Source organism: Danio rerio, chromosome 8 (assembly GCF_052040795.2).
Source record: "Danio rerio strain M-AB ecotype USA chromosome 8, GRCz13ab, whole genome shotgun sequence".
NCBI classification, from domain to species: Eukaryota; Metazoa; Chordata; class Actinopteri; order Cypriniformes; family Danionidae; genus Danio; species Danio rerio.
Window position 1 is genome coordinate 37,258,958 of NC_141028.1, and position 17,197 is coordinate 37,276,154.

The following is a 17,197-nucleotide window of genomic DNA, read 5'->3' on the forward strand; positions in this document are numbered from 1 at the left end:
GGAGACGGAAGGGGGGAAAAGCATGCTTCAGCCTGGTTCATGGCAACTGTACAGTGCGAGTACGCCCTCAGACACACGATGAATCCAGTCTGCACTGCCATTAGCATCCTCCATCTGGTTAATGCTAGCTTGCACATAACATTACCATAACGTCTTCTATACTCTCATTCTCCTCATCATGGGTCTGTTTGAAGGAGTGAATACATGAAACATGCCTCAATAAAGATGCACCCTCTCCTCTTTTTCTCTTGTGATTGCCAAATCCACTTGTTCACTCATTTTGATCTACGGCAAATACTACACTTCAGTCCGCTCAATTCAGTGCAGGTTATTTCAAAACTTACAAGCACTTCACCAATTAAAGCATGCTGTTTAGTTAAAAAAAGTAAAGAAGGAAAGGAAAAAATCTGCATGCTTTTTATACATGGTGACATTTTCTGACAATTTAAATACAATGATAATAATAATATATGATAGGGGTGTAACGATTTATCGTTGTACGATTTATTGCGATGCAAAAATGTCTCGATATGCATCGTGGCGTTATGACGATATGATTACGATATGACGTCCGTTTTCTCTTATTAGTTGAGCTGTTTGCACGTGAGCTACGTTCCACCTGCTGTCGCACGTGAGTTCAGATTGCAGCAGCAGTAATGTTAGCAAACCAAGATGAGTGGAGTTGAAATAGAGGATGGCCCATCCTCTCAAAATCAGACGTCTGGCAACATTTCGGTTGTACAGTAATTGCTTTAGACTCGTCCGCTTTTTGATACGCATACTGGGTCACACATCCTAAGTTTTAAAGTCTTCACAGTGATTTACATACTTTGCACAGCGACAGGGATACCTCCTAATGGTGTTGAAAGAGTCACATACTGTATTTATAAGGTACAATTCACCCTAAAATATCATTCTGTCTTCATATGATGTATTGGCGGCCGCAAAATCACACATGACATGAGCTGACCGTGAGCTGTTACTACAAAGGGCGGACTATGATAGACGCGTGCGTATGGCAAGCCGTTTTAACATTTAAACCTTTGATCTGACTATCCATAAATATATTTAGAGATATCTCTAATTATATTTTGACTAGTCATAATTATAATTCGACTAGTCAAAATATAATTAGAGATATCTCTAAATGAATTTAATTAAATATGAATTACATATATTTATGGATAGTCAGAACAAAGGTTTAAATGCTAAAACGGCTTGCCATACGCGCGCGTCTGCTTCAGTGAACAGAACCTGCAGGTTGTGACTAATAAAGTAGTAAACAACATTCAGTTTGTGGAACAGAGTGATCTTTCAGGAGCAGCGTGGGAAGTTTGAACAGCACTTAGCAGTGTAAATGAAACCGAAAACGTACACATTATTTAAACAATCATATCGATTTTAGAGTTATGATTACGACGAGCTAACCCTTTAAAGCTAAATTTGAGTACAGAGGTACACAAAAATGCACGTCAACATGATACACTTGATAGCGCCGACATCAGCGACGCCGAAGAAATAAGGCTCGTTTGACTTGGCCAAAATCTGCGCAGAATGGATCACCGGTGATCACCGCAAGATGCATGCCGGTTAGAAATGTGTCCGCCTTGCCTTCGCCTCGCTCTGATGTCACGCTGACGTGCGCCAAAAAACTCTCGCGATCGTGAGGCGGGTACCTCGGATAGAGCAGTTGGCCGCAGTTGCTCTCAAAAGACTGCGTTACCAAAAGCATGATGGGAAACGACTGGCTGACGACACAGCTTAATGCTGATTGGATGAGACTGACACATTACACTTTATTATCTTGTTTTACTAAGGTTTATACCTGGATTTGTTGAATACTTTTTTTTTGTTTTTTCGTTGATAATTTTAAAAAAAGTCATAAAGAGCATAACATATGGTTATTTATTTAGATTTACACACAAACAAAAACAAAACACATCTTTGTAAAACATAACGTGACCTATGTAATATAACTAAATGTTACTAATAAATCATTAGGATGTGTGTGTGTATTTCTCTCTCAGTTCTAAGTCCTGTTTGTTGTCATTTTCACTTTTTGTATGTTTGTGTGAATTTTGTATTGTAATTTTTATGCAGCATTATTCCATTAAAGTCAATCCAATATATACATATATTCAGAAATACAAAGATAATCAGACTGTTTTGTCATTATGCCTTATCTTTGTGTGGTTTCATATGAGAAGTGAAAAGGGTGTAGTAAACAAGACACACACACACATATGTATATATATATATGTATGTGAAGTCAAAAGTCATGTTTATTAGACCAAGAATATTTTGATAGTTTTTCCTACAGTCTAATAGTTTTTATTCTGGAGAAAGTCTTGGGCTGTTTATTTTAGTCTGGCTGGAGTAAAAGCAGTTTATATAGACCTAATAAGCTTGTCAATATAATTAACCCCCTAAGAATTTATTTGTCAAACAAACATTTGTCATGACTTGTCACTCAAAAGCATCTTGCTATGGCTACTTCATTTATAATGTAGCCAAATTAGGTTTCTTGAAAGTTTTCTTGCTGTATAAGCTGTTTATTTTGTTATTCTTTTAATGTTTGTTGAATATACAGAATTATATTTTTAATACACCCTTTTAGTTAATGAGCTGTTCATCTTCTGTAATTCTGACCATCTTTATGTAAAAACAGTGATATTTCTATTGCATCCACTCCCATATTAAAAATACTATAGTAATGTATACTGTTGTGCTTTTGAACCATGTTATAAAATAGCCTATTTAAATTTTATATTTCTGGTATCACAACAACTATAAACACAACACAATACTGAATAAACATGTTCAAAAATGCTATAATATTTACTATAAATCACCATAGTATTTTTTCATGAGGTCATTCGTCTGCGATAAAAAACGCGAACGAGATCTCCGCCACTGGTGACGTTTCCAGGTGGCTTAACAGCGAGATTCGGCAGGTGTCCGACTTCTGATGTAATTTTTGAGCCCTCCTCTTACTGCGCACGCCTGCTCTCGTTTACAATGCAGTCAAGGCGAGGCGCACCTCAAACGAGCCTATAGTAAACCTGCCTAAACTGCTAAAAAGAGTCACGACTGTCCTGTGTAATGATAAGACGGCCACCCTGTCACTCATGCCCAACATGAAGACAGCCATCCATAAAAACCTCTCAGACAGATACACATAAGTTCAGGATTATCTTATAGAACTGCTGATTACCTGAAAATGTAGATTTTTTTTTGCACACACAAAAAACGCAAGTGACCAAGCAAAGCCTTAAGCTCTCACTGTTAAATTCAATTGAATAGAAAGCTTATTTTTTTGCACCTTTACTTAAATTGTTCCTTAATTTTGTCTCTGTCATTTCAATAATATTTTTTAAGAAGTTTTTAAATTGTTTTATTTTCCAGAGACAGGCCTGTTTAATATATTTTCTAAAAGAAGGTTCCGTTTAACAAGTTGAAACAAAAGAAATACATAAAAAATAGTTTACTTGGTAAAATTTGCATTTCAGTTAAATTTTCAATTTTTATTCCAAATATCGTGATACATATCGAATCGTGAACACTATATCGTGATACACATCGTATCGTGAGCTGAGTGTATCGTTACACCCCTAATATATGATATTGACTATTTGCTAAGAGGAAATGCCTAGTTTCTAAAAAAAATGTTTTTAAAGAGAGGGAGGCAACCTTTATTAAGACATGTGCAACCTATTAAATGCTCTTCAACAGAGCCATGAGGTAGGAGAATATGGGTGAAGTAGCGCTAGTTGTGGCAAATGATAATCGACAGGCTAACCAGGGTTTGGGAAAGGGCGACTAATAGTGGTGTAACGGATCCAAAATCTGCAGTTCGGATCACTCTACGTTTTTTGAGTTATGGATCGGACCACTTTTTGGATCAGCAAAAAAGGGAGGAGACAATTTGCTTTCCATTTATACAAAAATGTTACTGCATAAAACATTGCTTTTAACAAACAGAAAATAGAACCTGTAATTTTAATAAAAAAAAAAAATCAGGAAATAACCAGCTAAAAAAAAGTATTCAATATGAAATATGATCTTTGCTACTGTTGCTGATAATGCAAAATATATAGAAATCTTGCACAACATATATTTATCTTCAATTAATGATTCAACAATTCACACATAAAACTTCATGTTTCATTATACTGTAGGTGTATTATATTTGAAAACCTATTCAATTACATAGTTTTGATGTTTGTTTGTCGCCATCTGTTGGTTACACAATGTAGTTGCTTTCACCAGCATCTTGTTTCATTAAACAGTGATTTTATTCTTACCATAATGAATGCATTAATGCAGGCTAAACAAACAGTGACAAAAAAACACCTTAATAGCCAAAAGCATTTATGTAGGTATGGAACAAAATCAATGCCTAAAGTCTTGAATTAAAAAGCTTGTTGAATATCACAAACTGAAAAAAATAATACACCGTATTAACAAGTTCTTGCATTTTAATGACTTGAATTCCAGGGTTTGTATTTTTAGGTCCTGAAATTTAACATATCTGTTTATTTAAGCTGTGAATATTTCAACGAAAAATATTTCAAACACGTTTTCATACTTAAAAATTCAATAATTCATATTCAATTTTCAGATTTCACTTAAAAAATATTCAATACCCTTTAAAAATACGATGTATAATATTCAAAAGGTCATTTTCAGTTCATTTTATTTCAGTTCTAATATTCGCTTCCATAAATTCAGTGGATCAAATTCGACTGATAAAATTCAACTTTACATCTGGGAACTGCAGGAGAAGCAATAGATTGCAGATTGAAGATCGCCAGCTGCTCTAGCTTTCACCAGCAGGTGGAGATGGAATAATGTAAGATTTTTAACCCAGTAAACAGGCGAGAAAAAGGCTAATAGAGGCAAAAAAGTAGCATTTAATTTTAATATCAATGCCTTGGACATTATAAATAATAAAAAGTATGAGTAAAATGAGTAAATGAGGTTTTAGTCATCTATATTTGCCCTTATGTAACGGAAGCCAGCTGGTGATCGCGTAAAGCTCACTCCTCGGATCCAGGGACAGACGTTCTGCAATCTTATCGGAGCTTGTCTCCCATGCTGGCTCGTTACCTGCTCGGACCGGTGCGGTTACTTGCACATAAACCGTCTTTTGATGAATATGATGTTAAACATTGTCTATCTTTATTGACTCTTTCTTCCATAGACGCGAAGTATTATATTGACAGCTAAAGAATATAAACGTAAGAGAAACAGGAGAGGAAATATTATAATAATAATACAAAATAGATAAACATTGACAGGGCTAAGAACAATTACGAACAAAGATTTTCAAAACCAGAGAGATTTTATCAGGATGTCACAAAACAGTTTACTTGGAACTGTTAAACAGTGTTCAGGTATGATTTAAGGTTGGTTATGGATGGGGCGTCTAATTTAAAATAATTTAATACAATGTGTGAATGCATTAAAGGAGCGTCTTCAGTTATTATTTAAACGCAGCTATGTCAGGATTGGGATAGGTTATAATTTCATTATTTAAATTATGATTGTTATTATTATTATTTTATGACATGTATTTGGGCTATTGCGCTTAAATAAGTCATCCGTGATTCTAAATTAATATTTCTATTTATCCTTTTTAGCTATCACTTTGCTATCGTCTTTCTCTTCTTTTTTTTCGAATTTTTGGGGTTCTGCCACGGTTAAACGTTTGCAAAATGTCTTTAGTTTGTCCAGATTATCTTTTCCTCTAAAATAGAGACAAAGCAGAAGGAAAATGAATGAATTGATGAATGAATGAAATGATTGACGTTTTTATGCATGTGCGGTGCGGCTTGCTCACGACAAAGTCGAACGAGTGGCCGCGAGCTCCGGTGGCCGGTCAGAGCCAGCGCCGCATATCAAACTGGTTAAGAGATGCTGGATGGCTGCCAATATATGATAGGAATTCTTCCAAAGTTTCAGATGATATCTGGGCTTGTGCATAATAATGTAAAATGAAAGTGAAAGTCATGACATTTGGCCAAGCACAAGAATAGCCTACAAGAGTGTTTCGATTATTATATTTATCATGGCATATGTCATGCTTGGGCTTATATGAATAACACCTCGCTGTTTACCATTTCCGAAAGTGGAGCTGATGTCTGCGTGAAATTGCTTGTATAATTGTAAAAAGAGTGATGAATATTAATGGATTTCTTATATCTGTCATTTCTGATAATATAATTGATTAGTGTGAGATTATGAGTTTCCAACACATCAAAAATGCATCCAGAATCCTAAACAACTTTGTCAAGCAAAAATTATGATTTTATAAGCTACTGATTTTTTTTTAAGAAAAAAGAAACTATTAGCTACCCTAGCAATTGTTTATTTAAATATGATCATCTCAAAATATAAAATAAAAACATAATGGTTTGACTTTGTGAAATCATAAAACACACTTGCAGAAAAGAGTTAATAAAATAAATGAGCAAATACATTCTCTACAGTGGATGGCGATTAAAGCTCAGTAATACCCCATGAGGATGAACATTGAGCTGCTTTGCAGGAACCCCTCAACCACGCATGTCAAACCACGCATTCTAAACATTAATCTTATGAAACTAGCTGAAGTGACAACTATATTAAATTTAAACCAGTTTAAATAAGTTTATATGTTTAATAACTGCAAAAAAGATAAACTTTGCTAATCATAAAATACAAACGGTCGCTGCAAAGTTATAAATAACGGTTTTCTCATTTAATAAAAACTAATTAAAGTCAGTTATAACTGCCTATTATCAAACCATAGGCGACTCATTTTATTACTTATCATTGGCTGCGACGTTGCCACTTTTGCGTTAATACCTTTTTCTCGCCTATAGGCTACATAACAATAAAACAATAATCTGGACAAACTAAGACATTTTGCAAACGTTTAACCATGGCAGAACCCCAAAAACTAGAAAAAAGAAGAGAAAGACAGGCAGAGTGATAAAAAGGATAAATAGAAATATTAATTTAGAATTACAGATGACTTATTTAAGCGCAATAGCCCAAATAAATGTCATACAATAATAATATTAACAATCATAATAATAATTTAAATGATGAAAATGTATAACCTATCCCAATCCTGACATAGCTGCGTTTAAACAGCGCAAACATTACTCCTTATAGTTATGCCATATTAGACGGTTCTGTGTGAATAACTGAAGACGCTCCTTTAATGCATTCGCACATTATATTAAATTATTTTAAATTAGACGCCCCATCCATAACCAACCTTAAATCATACCTGAACACTGTTTAACAGTTCCAAGTAAACTGTTTTGTGACATCCTGATAAAATCTCTCTGGTTTTGAAAATCTTTGTTCGTAATTGTTCTTAGCCCTGTCAATGTTTATCTATTTTGTATTATTATTATAATATTTCCTCTCCTGTTTCTCTTACGTTTATATTCTTTAGCTGTCAATATAATACTTCGCGTCTATGGAAGAAAGAGTCAATAAAGATAGACAATGTTTAACATCATATTCATCAAAAGACGGTTTATGTGCAAGTAACCGCACCGGTCCGAGCAGGTAACGAGCCAGCATGGGAGACAAGCTCCGATAAGATTGCAGAACGTCTGTCCCTGGATCCGAGGAGTGAGCTTTACGCGATCACCAGCTGGCTTCCGTTACATAAGGGCAAATATAGATGACTAAAACCTCATTTACTCATTTTACTCATACTTTTTATTATTTATAATGTCCAAGGCATTGATATCAAAATTAAATGCTACTTTTTTGCCTCTATTAGCCTTTTTCTCGCCTGTTTACTGGGTTAAAAATCTTACATTATTCCATCTCCACCTGCTGGTGAAAGCTAGAGCAGCTGGCGATCTTCAATCTGCAATCTATTGCTTCTCCTGCAGTTCCCGGATGTAATGTTGAATTTTATCAGTCGAATTTGATCCACTGAATTTATGGAAGCGAATATTAGAACTGAAATAAAATGAACTGAAAATGACCTTTTGAATATTATACATCGTATTTTTAAAGGGTATTGAATATTTTTTAAGTGAAATCTGAAAATTGAATATGAATTATTAAATTTTTAAGTATGAAAACGTGTTTGAAATATTTTTCGTTGAAATATTCACAGCTTAAATAAACAGATATGTTAAAATTCAGGACCTAAAAATACAAACCCTGGAATTCAAGTCATTAAAATGCAAGAACTTGTTAATACGGTGTATTATTTTTTTCAGTTTGTGATATTCAACAAGCTTTTTAATTCAAGACTTTAGGCATTGATTTTGTTCCATATGTAGGTCCCACAACGTCATCATTATATTTTACAGGGAAGCCAAAATGCTTTCATTCATGCAATTTGAATGACACGGGAGGCGATCTCTCTGCGATTGTTATAAATGTTGGATTAACCTACAAGTTCAAAAAAAGTTATTAATCTACGGGTCACGCGCATTCCGAACCGTGGGTTGTGATCCGTATCGATCACGGATCAACAGTGATCCGTTACACCCCTAGTGACTAACGTCACAAATAAATAAATACAAATGAATTCTATTAAGATGTTGCTAACATTTGAAAATAACTTTATTATATATTTAAAATACCTATTTAGAGAAATAAGATAAACATCATCAAAACACACGAGGCACTTGTGACTTTATTTAACATTTGCATTATTTTAATTTTTTTTTAAATGTTTCCTAAAAATAAATGTATTTCCCATCTGATATCCAATGGGGAGAAAAAAAATAAGAATAAGTTCAGCAGACGGTATATTAGAACTCGAGTTGATGATCAATCGCGTCAAAACATGTTGCTGTGCATTACAAGCTACACCACTGGCGCTATTTAGTTATGTTGTCTCTGTCGGTCAGACATCACTTGTCTGACAAAATTTGTGTAAATGGCTTATTCCATCAATGTGTGTTATTAACCATTGGTTAATCAGGCCCTGGATAGTGTACAATCTTTAATAGTTTTAACTTTTCACTAATATGGAAATCATTAATATTAGCATTTTTTAGACTCTTAAATTAAACATTAACATTTTAAAGTGTGGTTTTCAATTAGGACATTTCTTTTTATTATTATTATTATTTAAATGTTATTTGTTGACATTTATAATGTCTTGTCATCAAATCATCATTCATGACTTAATTTTTTTGTGTTAAATTAAACTCCTTTTTGCATCTTAACATTTTATACACTATGCTTATAATGAAACAATAACTGGGGACTACCTGCAGTAAGAAAAAACATGTACAAAACTTTGGTACCTTTGATGTCACTGATGTACCTCCACGTAAGCATGTCTTTATCCTTCCCCAACCTCACATGATGAGCAGCATCTTTCAAAGGATTTAATCCTCTGCTTTGACTCTTACCACCATTCATTCACTGTTAAAATATTATATAAGGTTAAACTTCACAGTTTATAATATCAATACAATACCACATATGCAAAGCAGTATTAATATATGTGACGTAGTGTAAAATTCTCTAAAGAAGACCAAAACAGAAAATAGTAATATAGTTATCAAATTTCATAATACAGTTATCACATTTCAAACCATTTAACAAAATATAAGTTAGTAGTGCACTATTTTGACAATTTGATCAAATAAAGTTATTTAACTTGGGTAAGTTAACCTCTTTTCATAATAAAAGTTCATTTATTCAAATGTACAGTTTAACTGAACACAAGTTTATCACAAAAAAACATTAGAAAAAATAAAACCACACATTTACATTACTAAATTCAAACATTTTGTTCAATCATGCTTAATAATTCAAGTTTAGTAAATTGTTTCTACGTCATATTTATGTTTAATATACCTTGTTACCATGTTATTTATACCATATTCGAATGGTCATTGCTTCTCACATAAAAGTATGTGTAGAAAAAAAATCACAGTTACATAGTGCATCTATCATAACGTTACATCTCATGGAATCAGACGGCGAATTGTTTACCGCGGAGGAGTGAGCTCTACCCGGTTCTGGGTTAAATCGACACCGGCGCTTCCGAGCCAGATACAGGCCGAGCGCGTGCTATTATTAGCAAATACACATTTTGAAGAACTACGTCTGATGCTGCCATTACAAACACCTATTTCTAACGTTTATTTGTTCTCATCTTCTGTTCCCAGTCACTAATTATTATTGTCTAAAACAGTACGCGCCGGATATAAATATATAAATAAACTTGCTATTTTGAATAACAAGTGGAATAATACAGTACATATAATAATAAATAATTGATAGATTAGATTAGTAAATAGATTACATTGCGACTGCTGCAATTTGCGCTTTAATGTTTAGCTGGTCAACTGTATGGTATGGAAATGTTACATACCTACTATATGAACCCGTCTCATACAGCTGCCATTGCAAGGCTCAGACACTTTGTAGAGAGGAATTTAACACAACTGCCTCTAGGAGTCGCCAATGGAAATAAAACAGACACGCACAAAAAATGTGCGTACGCCTGCCAGAAAGCTGCCGTGAAGCTGCGCACATTCCCACGTTCAGTTCATCGTTAGTAAATCCAAACGTGAGCAATTCTGAGCGTGAAACCTGGCGTACGCAAAGTTTTTGTGCGAACGCAGCGTTGATACATGAGGCCCCAGATCTACACACACATTACCGTTTTTTAGTCAAAGTAAGGACCAGTTCTACACACACATTACCGTTTTTTAGTCAAAGTAAGGACCAGTTCTACACACACATTACCAGTTTTTAGGCAACGTGGGGATCAGATCAGCACCCTTACTAATATTAAATTTTAAACCTCAATCAAGTAATTTGACAGTAAACTGCTTTAGAATTTTCATTTGAAGAGCAGGTCAGTTTATAAAAAATGTAATTTGAATACAGAAGGAACCTCAAGATCCAAACAGGAAATGGTCCAGAATAGATTTAATAAATGTTATATTTATTATAAATAATTTCCACAAAACCTTTAAACACAAAAAAAACAGTAAACACAAAATCCATGAAACTCTCTTGCTTGTCTAAAAGCAGTTCTCATTGGGTATAACAAGCTTCCACATAACTCTTCCATGTCTGCGTGCACATTTAGTTAAGTGCAATAGCAAATAATATTAAACGGTTAGTTCACCTCAAAATGAAGATTCTTTTATTAATTCCTCTCCTTCAAATTGTTTCAATCCCTTGCTGTCTATGGAGGATGAGGAGTTCTTGCACTTCATCTAAGTTATCTTCCTTTGAGTCTGAAGAAGAATGAAGGTCTCAGGGGATTAGAGTGAGATGAGGGCAAGTAATTAATAATATAATGTACATTTTTGGGTAAACTCTTAAAACCCACCAGTATGTTCTATTTCTGTTTCTGTCGTATTTTAACTATTTGAAAAAAAAAACATTAAAAATATTTTAAAATATATTAATAAAGAACTGAACCCCACAAATGCAAAACCTTCATCATATAACCAAGCCACCAAAACTCCAAATAGACATCATTTGTTAAGCATTAACTCTACATTAATAGTAAGCAGTTTATAAACACAGCTAGATGCTCTATTGTTGACTTATAAGCATGTGTAATGTGCTCAATTTTTGTGTTTTCATACTTTGTTTATAATTCATTTTTCATAACTAAATGAAGTATTGCATTATTTACAAACTGTCTAAGAATAATTGGTGTTTTTTAAGATCATTAAGAATGAGTAAATAAATGATTAAAAAACTATATAAATGAACATTTATACATTTACTATTCAGGCATATAATCAGGGCTAAAAAAAAAAGAAAAAAAAAAAGAAAATCCAATCGGTTCCCTCTACACACAGCCCCACTCCTTGGTATCGAGCGCAGGCCCGGCCCTACATTTAGATGTTGTATAATATGAAATAGCAGTAAAAATTATGAAAATTGTTATGAAATAGTTTTTCAGTCATGTAGCCTAATACAAATATTTAGTACACTGCACAGTGCAATTATTATTTAAATTTATTATATCCATTATTATTAATATTAGTAAAATCTTTTTAAAAAATTTACTTTAGGCTATACTGCTATTTGCTCATGCAAAATTAAACACCAGAAAATATATCGTAGGCCTATATTAAGAGCTAAATTACAGTTAGCATCATAATTAGTTCAATTATGTGCTGTAGGCTATTGATTGACCAACACCCCCTGTATACAGTTTACACACTGCAGGTCTACAGTTCTGATGTGTATTTTGAATTACTTGTTTTAAATGACAGTAAGACATGCTATATTTAGTTTTTATAGTAAAATATACATTATAATCCAGTACAAAGTAAAATAATATTTATTAGTGGCCTATTGGCAGCGTATAGCCGTTAAGCTTATAGTCTAAGCATGTAATTTATTTATTATTAACATAAATTACAAACTAGCATCCTTATGATTTTATTTCGTTTCTGTATATTTTTATCAAACGAAAAATGCAATGATTTATACTTTGGTTTTAATTTTATTAGAAATTTAATAGCCGTTTAGGCAACACTACTTCTACATGTCATTGGCTCTGATTGCGTTTTTTACAGATAACCTATTTACAAAGATTTTTATTAAACAAGTGCACTACCACAAGATATTTTTGTAGGTGTAAAAATCTAAAAAGTATCATTATCATATTCTTGCCTTATTCATCTTTAATATAAATTTAAAATTTAACACATTCATTGATTAAACTAGGGATGCTAACGATTACTCGATTGATTTATTGTCGGTAACCCTTTAAAACCGATAGACCTTATCGATGACCGATTAAGCATGGGCATTTAATAAGTTATGCTTTGCTCTTTGAGATGCGTCCACGATTTCACACATTACATAATCAAGTGTGCGCAGTTTAGGCTACGTTACCCTATGGAGTCGTGCACTCTCTTGACTTTGCATATTGGTTATGCACATATTGGTCATACCTATTATGCTCAGATCTCGTTTATCCGCTGGTGCTGCCATTAATCCGCTGGTCAAGTAATCAAAAAGTAGGCTACATGACGTTTAATTATGGGCAGGTTATTAAGACCAAACATTGGTTGTGCAAACTGTATTACGTTCTCTAAAATTTTAAAGTGTTTTAAGCTACATTATCTTTTATAGACTGGCATAGGCCTAAATACGCATCACGGCCAGACATTTATAGTTTATATAAAAACGAGCGTCACCGTCGCATTTGTTCACATGCTTTAAATTAATGCTTTTTGTCTCCCAAAAATAATATAATAAAGAGAACGATAAAATAACATTATTAACCGTTTAACTGTAAACATTTCTGTTCAGAACGATTAAAGTTGATCTTTTTTTTTCGGTTTTCGTTTCTGTTCCTGAAAAATGTCATTTGATTCTGTTTTTCGTTTCCGTTCCTTGAACCGGTTTGGAGCCCTGCATATAATACGTTTTTCTGCATGTTAAATAATGCTTTATAAACTCAACTTCATGCAGTTTTGTGAGCTAATCTAAAGTGAGGACTATTGATGCTTTATAAATCCCTTATAAATGAAAATTAAAATCTCAGCTATATTCTACACAGAAAAAAAGAAATAAATTAAAAGGGGGAGTGATTTATAGCTTTATATATATATATGGTGAAGCAGTGGCGCGGTAGGTAGTGCTGTCGCCTCACAGCAAGAAGGTCGCTGGGTCACTGGTTTGAACCTCGGTTCAGTTGGCATTTCTGTGAGAAGTTTGCATGTTCTCCCTGCATTCGTGTGGGTTTCCTCCGGGTGCAAAGGCACAGTCCAAAGACATGCTACAGGTGAATTGGGAAGGCTAAATTGTCCCTAGTGTATGAGTGTGACAGGCCCATATGACAGGCTGGCCGGAAGGTGTAAAAAAGTCGTTATCATATGGACAAGTCTAAAACTGAAGGACTTGTTCCAAAAAGAGCCGACCCCGCAATCATACGGGACTAAGGCCAAAGAAGATATATATATATATTTTTTTTTTTCCATTAATTTCAAGATACACAAATGAAACTATCTAATGAAAAATAAATCTTTGCAATCTTATCAAAATATAAAATTACTGTACAGTGCAAACATCACAGAAACACTGAAATGAATCTTGTCATATTGTTAATTGTTGTTTTGAAATGATGTTGTATTTTTATTTTGCAATGTTTAAACTTTACAGAATTTTTAAAATAAGATTGCAAAGATTTATTGTTCATTAGATACTGAGCCTTAAATTGACATTTATAAGGGATTTATCAACTATAAACAGTCCTTAGGTCACAAAACTGCATGAAGTTGTGTTATTATAGCATTTACTAACACACATGGTTACAATTACTATATGCCTGAATATAACATGTATAAATGCTCATTTGAATAGTTTATTAATCATTTAATAACTCATTCTGAATTATCTTAAAAACCACCAACTACTCTTATATACAAATAGTTTGTAAATAATGCAATACATAATATAGTAATGAAAAATGAATCAGTAACAAAGCATGAAAATACAATTAAGTCAAGTCAAGAATACAGCGTTTGAAGCTGTATTTATAAACTGCTTCCTAAAGTCTATTAATGTAGAGTTAGTGCTAAACTAATGATGTATAGTGTATACTTACTATAAAAGTGTTATTCAGATTTTTTATCTAAAGAGCCGAGATTCAGTTTTTAATATAAAAATCCAAAGCTGATCTCTGGTTTTTAGAGCCAATGGTTCAGCTTTCACCACAGCATGTACTTCCTGTTTGCTCCAGGATCTTCTCTTTATGGGACCTATGGGTGGTTAAAATATAAAAAAGTGGTTTTAGTTGCATAAATGTTCAGTCATTTTTACAACATGTGCTGTTATGTTAGTTTAATATTGTGATAGAAAATGCTAGAAAAATATGTCTTGCCTATTATTAAAAATACTTAAGATGGAGATGGATTAAAAAATACTTCCTATTAACTTCAAATCTGGTTAATGGGGTTACACTTTATTCCATAGTCCAGTTTAGACATTCTTCTAACTATGCGTAACTCTGCAACTACGTTAATTATCTCACCGTAAAGTATTATGTATTAGAGTATTTCAATAAGACTAACGCTCATCTGATTATCAGTAGAGTATTAGCAGACTGTTAGCTCAAGTTTAGCTCAAAACACTACACTGTAACAGATATCTGTTCATTACCAGTTCCTGTATTTTGTGATTTACAAGTGTTTTTTTTTTTGTTTGTTTTTTTGTGGTGGTGAATTGCATTATGGGATGTTGATCTCTGCTCTGTGCACTTTTGATGTTGAAAATTCAACTCTACAGTTTAACAAAGTGACTTTTACTGACATTTTAGTAGTTTGAAATAATATAATGTATAAGAAATAATATATAGAGATAAATAAGTCTTTAGAATAACAGAAAATGTACCGGCAGTTTATTACAAGGTTTCTGTAGCATAATATACAACAACAACCCAAACAAAAAGTCACTTTTTTTTACTTTTTAAGATTAAAAGTTGTTGGAAGAAAGATCAAGATCCCATAATGCAATTCAAAAGCAGAAACAAACAGATTTCATAAAAACAAATTATGAAAAACTGCTAATTTAATTATTATTACTTATTTTTATTAATTTTAGAGTGTAGAGTATTAGCTGACAGTTAAGGTTACCTCAATAAAACCAACTCTCATTGGTCTCAGTAAATAGTACAGCAGACTGTTAGGTTACGCTCAAAATTAGTACAATATGACTAATTCTTATATAAATTTAGTAGAGCATTAGCAGTGTTGATTCTAACAGACAGTCTAATGGCTGTTAGTTGACAAGTAGTTGCAGTTACTTGTAGTTAGTAGTTAGTAGTAGTAGTAAAGTAAATTATCAAAATAAAGTGTAACCAGATATGCAATTAGTATATTTTTCCAAAGTATTTAGCAATATTGTTTAACTAACATGAAATGAGACATCAAGTGCAACTGTACTGAAATCATCATGGAAGTAATGTGCTTCTGTCCTGTTTTACCCTACATGTTATGTAAATGAGCTTGTGCATTTGGACTTGTACAATAAAACAAGTCAGTCACAAATTAACTTTAATGATCATACCTCTCTTTTTTGTGAATGCTGGGTCTGCATCACTATCTTCACAGACACTGTACCATGGTGATGATACTTGAGGGGACTCTGAAAGTAAAAATCAAGTCTGAGAGTTGACTTCTCTGCATAAAGCTTACCAAAATATTTATTTGATTTTGTGTTGTTCTTTTTAATGGGTAAAAGCGTGTGATGGTAGCTTAAAAATAGTTTTCAAACATAGCACATACATATCATGATAAAAATAAACATTCTGAAAAAAGAAAAAATCTGATTAGAAAAATAAATAATATTTTTACCTTTTAGATTGGACTTCACCTCCTCCAAAATCACGATCCACTGTAACTTTCTCTGAATGTAAAAACCCACACAAAAATACATCATTTAAAACAATATGGTATATGTTTGCAAATACAAATGTGTATATAACATCCAGAAAATCTGGCACTGTATTACATGTTTGTGTGTAAACCCACGATTTGATCAAGATTCCCCCCTTTAAAATCTGCTGAGCGTCTGTTTTCAAGTCCCAGAAAAACTGAGTTGTGGGAACAGAGCAGTTCTCTTCTGCAGTCATACAGTCATAACACACACATACATATGAAGAGTTTGGTTGCAAAATGCGATAAACGGCATTTTTTGACATTTGGATTTTATTATTGGAAATCACTGTTCAGATGTACCTTAATCTATGTGTGAATTGCTGCCATTAATAACATTTAAGAATGCACATTTTAGGCCAAGTACAAAACGTATTTTTTTTTCACAAAACGCAATATCCGTCAGACCAGTTTCTTTACAAAGTGCGATATAACAGTTAGAGAGCGTTCAGGATGCGGCGCGAGCTCAGCATCCCCTGGGAAGAGAGTCATTACCGGTGAAGTGCTCAGAGTTTGCTCATTGATTTAGCGATAGAAGATGAAGTCTTCAACTTCACAAAAAATTATAAAAAGGCCACAAAAGTGGACCAGAATAAGATACGTCTGCGTCAACAATACACAAATGCAGCAGGGAACGAGTCTCCGCTGATGTCAAGAGAAGGCCTAGGAGCGCCTTTTTTCCTACTCCCTATCACAAGATACCTGTCTGCAAGTGTTCTTTATAAGTTTATTTTTTAAATAATTTCTTAAATGTAGCTGAGTAGCCTATCTGAAGATTTATTTATGTGGTTGCA

General features: G+C 33.3%; 2 protein-coding genes across 2 annotated transcripts in view; one reads left to right on the top strand and one right to left on the bottom strand.

Annotated features, from left to right (window-relative positions):
* The window catches only part of LOC141375856 (uncharacterized), a 163,000-nt gene that overhangs the window by 76,553 nt on the left and 69,250 nt on the right, over nucleotides 1-17,197 (bottom strand). Inside the window, exon 14 of the mRNA XM_088651083.1 lies at nucleotides 9,279-9,399. The gene's annotated coding sequence lies outside the window, so the exon portion shown is untranslated. The remainder of the gene's footprint in view (nucleotides 1-9,278; nucleotides 9,400-17,197) is intronic.
* The window catches only part of LOC141375851 (E3 ubiquitin-protein ligase RBBP6-like), a 68,267-nt gene that overhangs the window by 16,712 nt on the left and 34,358 nt on the right, over nucleotides 1-17,197 (top strand). The gene's annotated exons all lie outside the window — the stretch shown is intronic.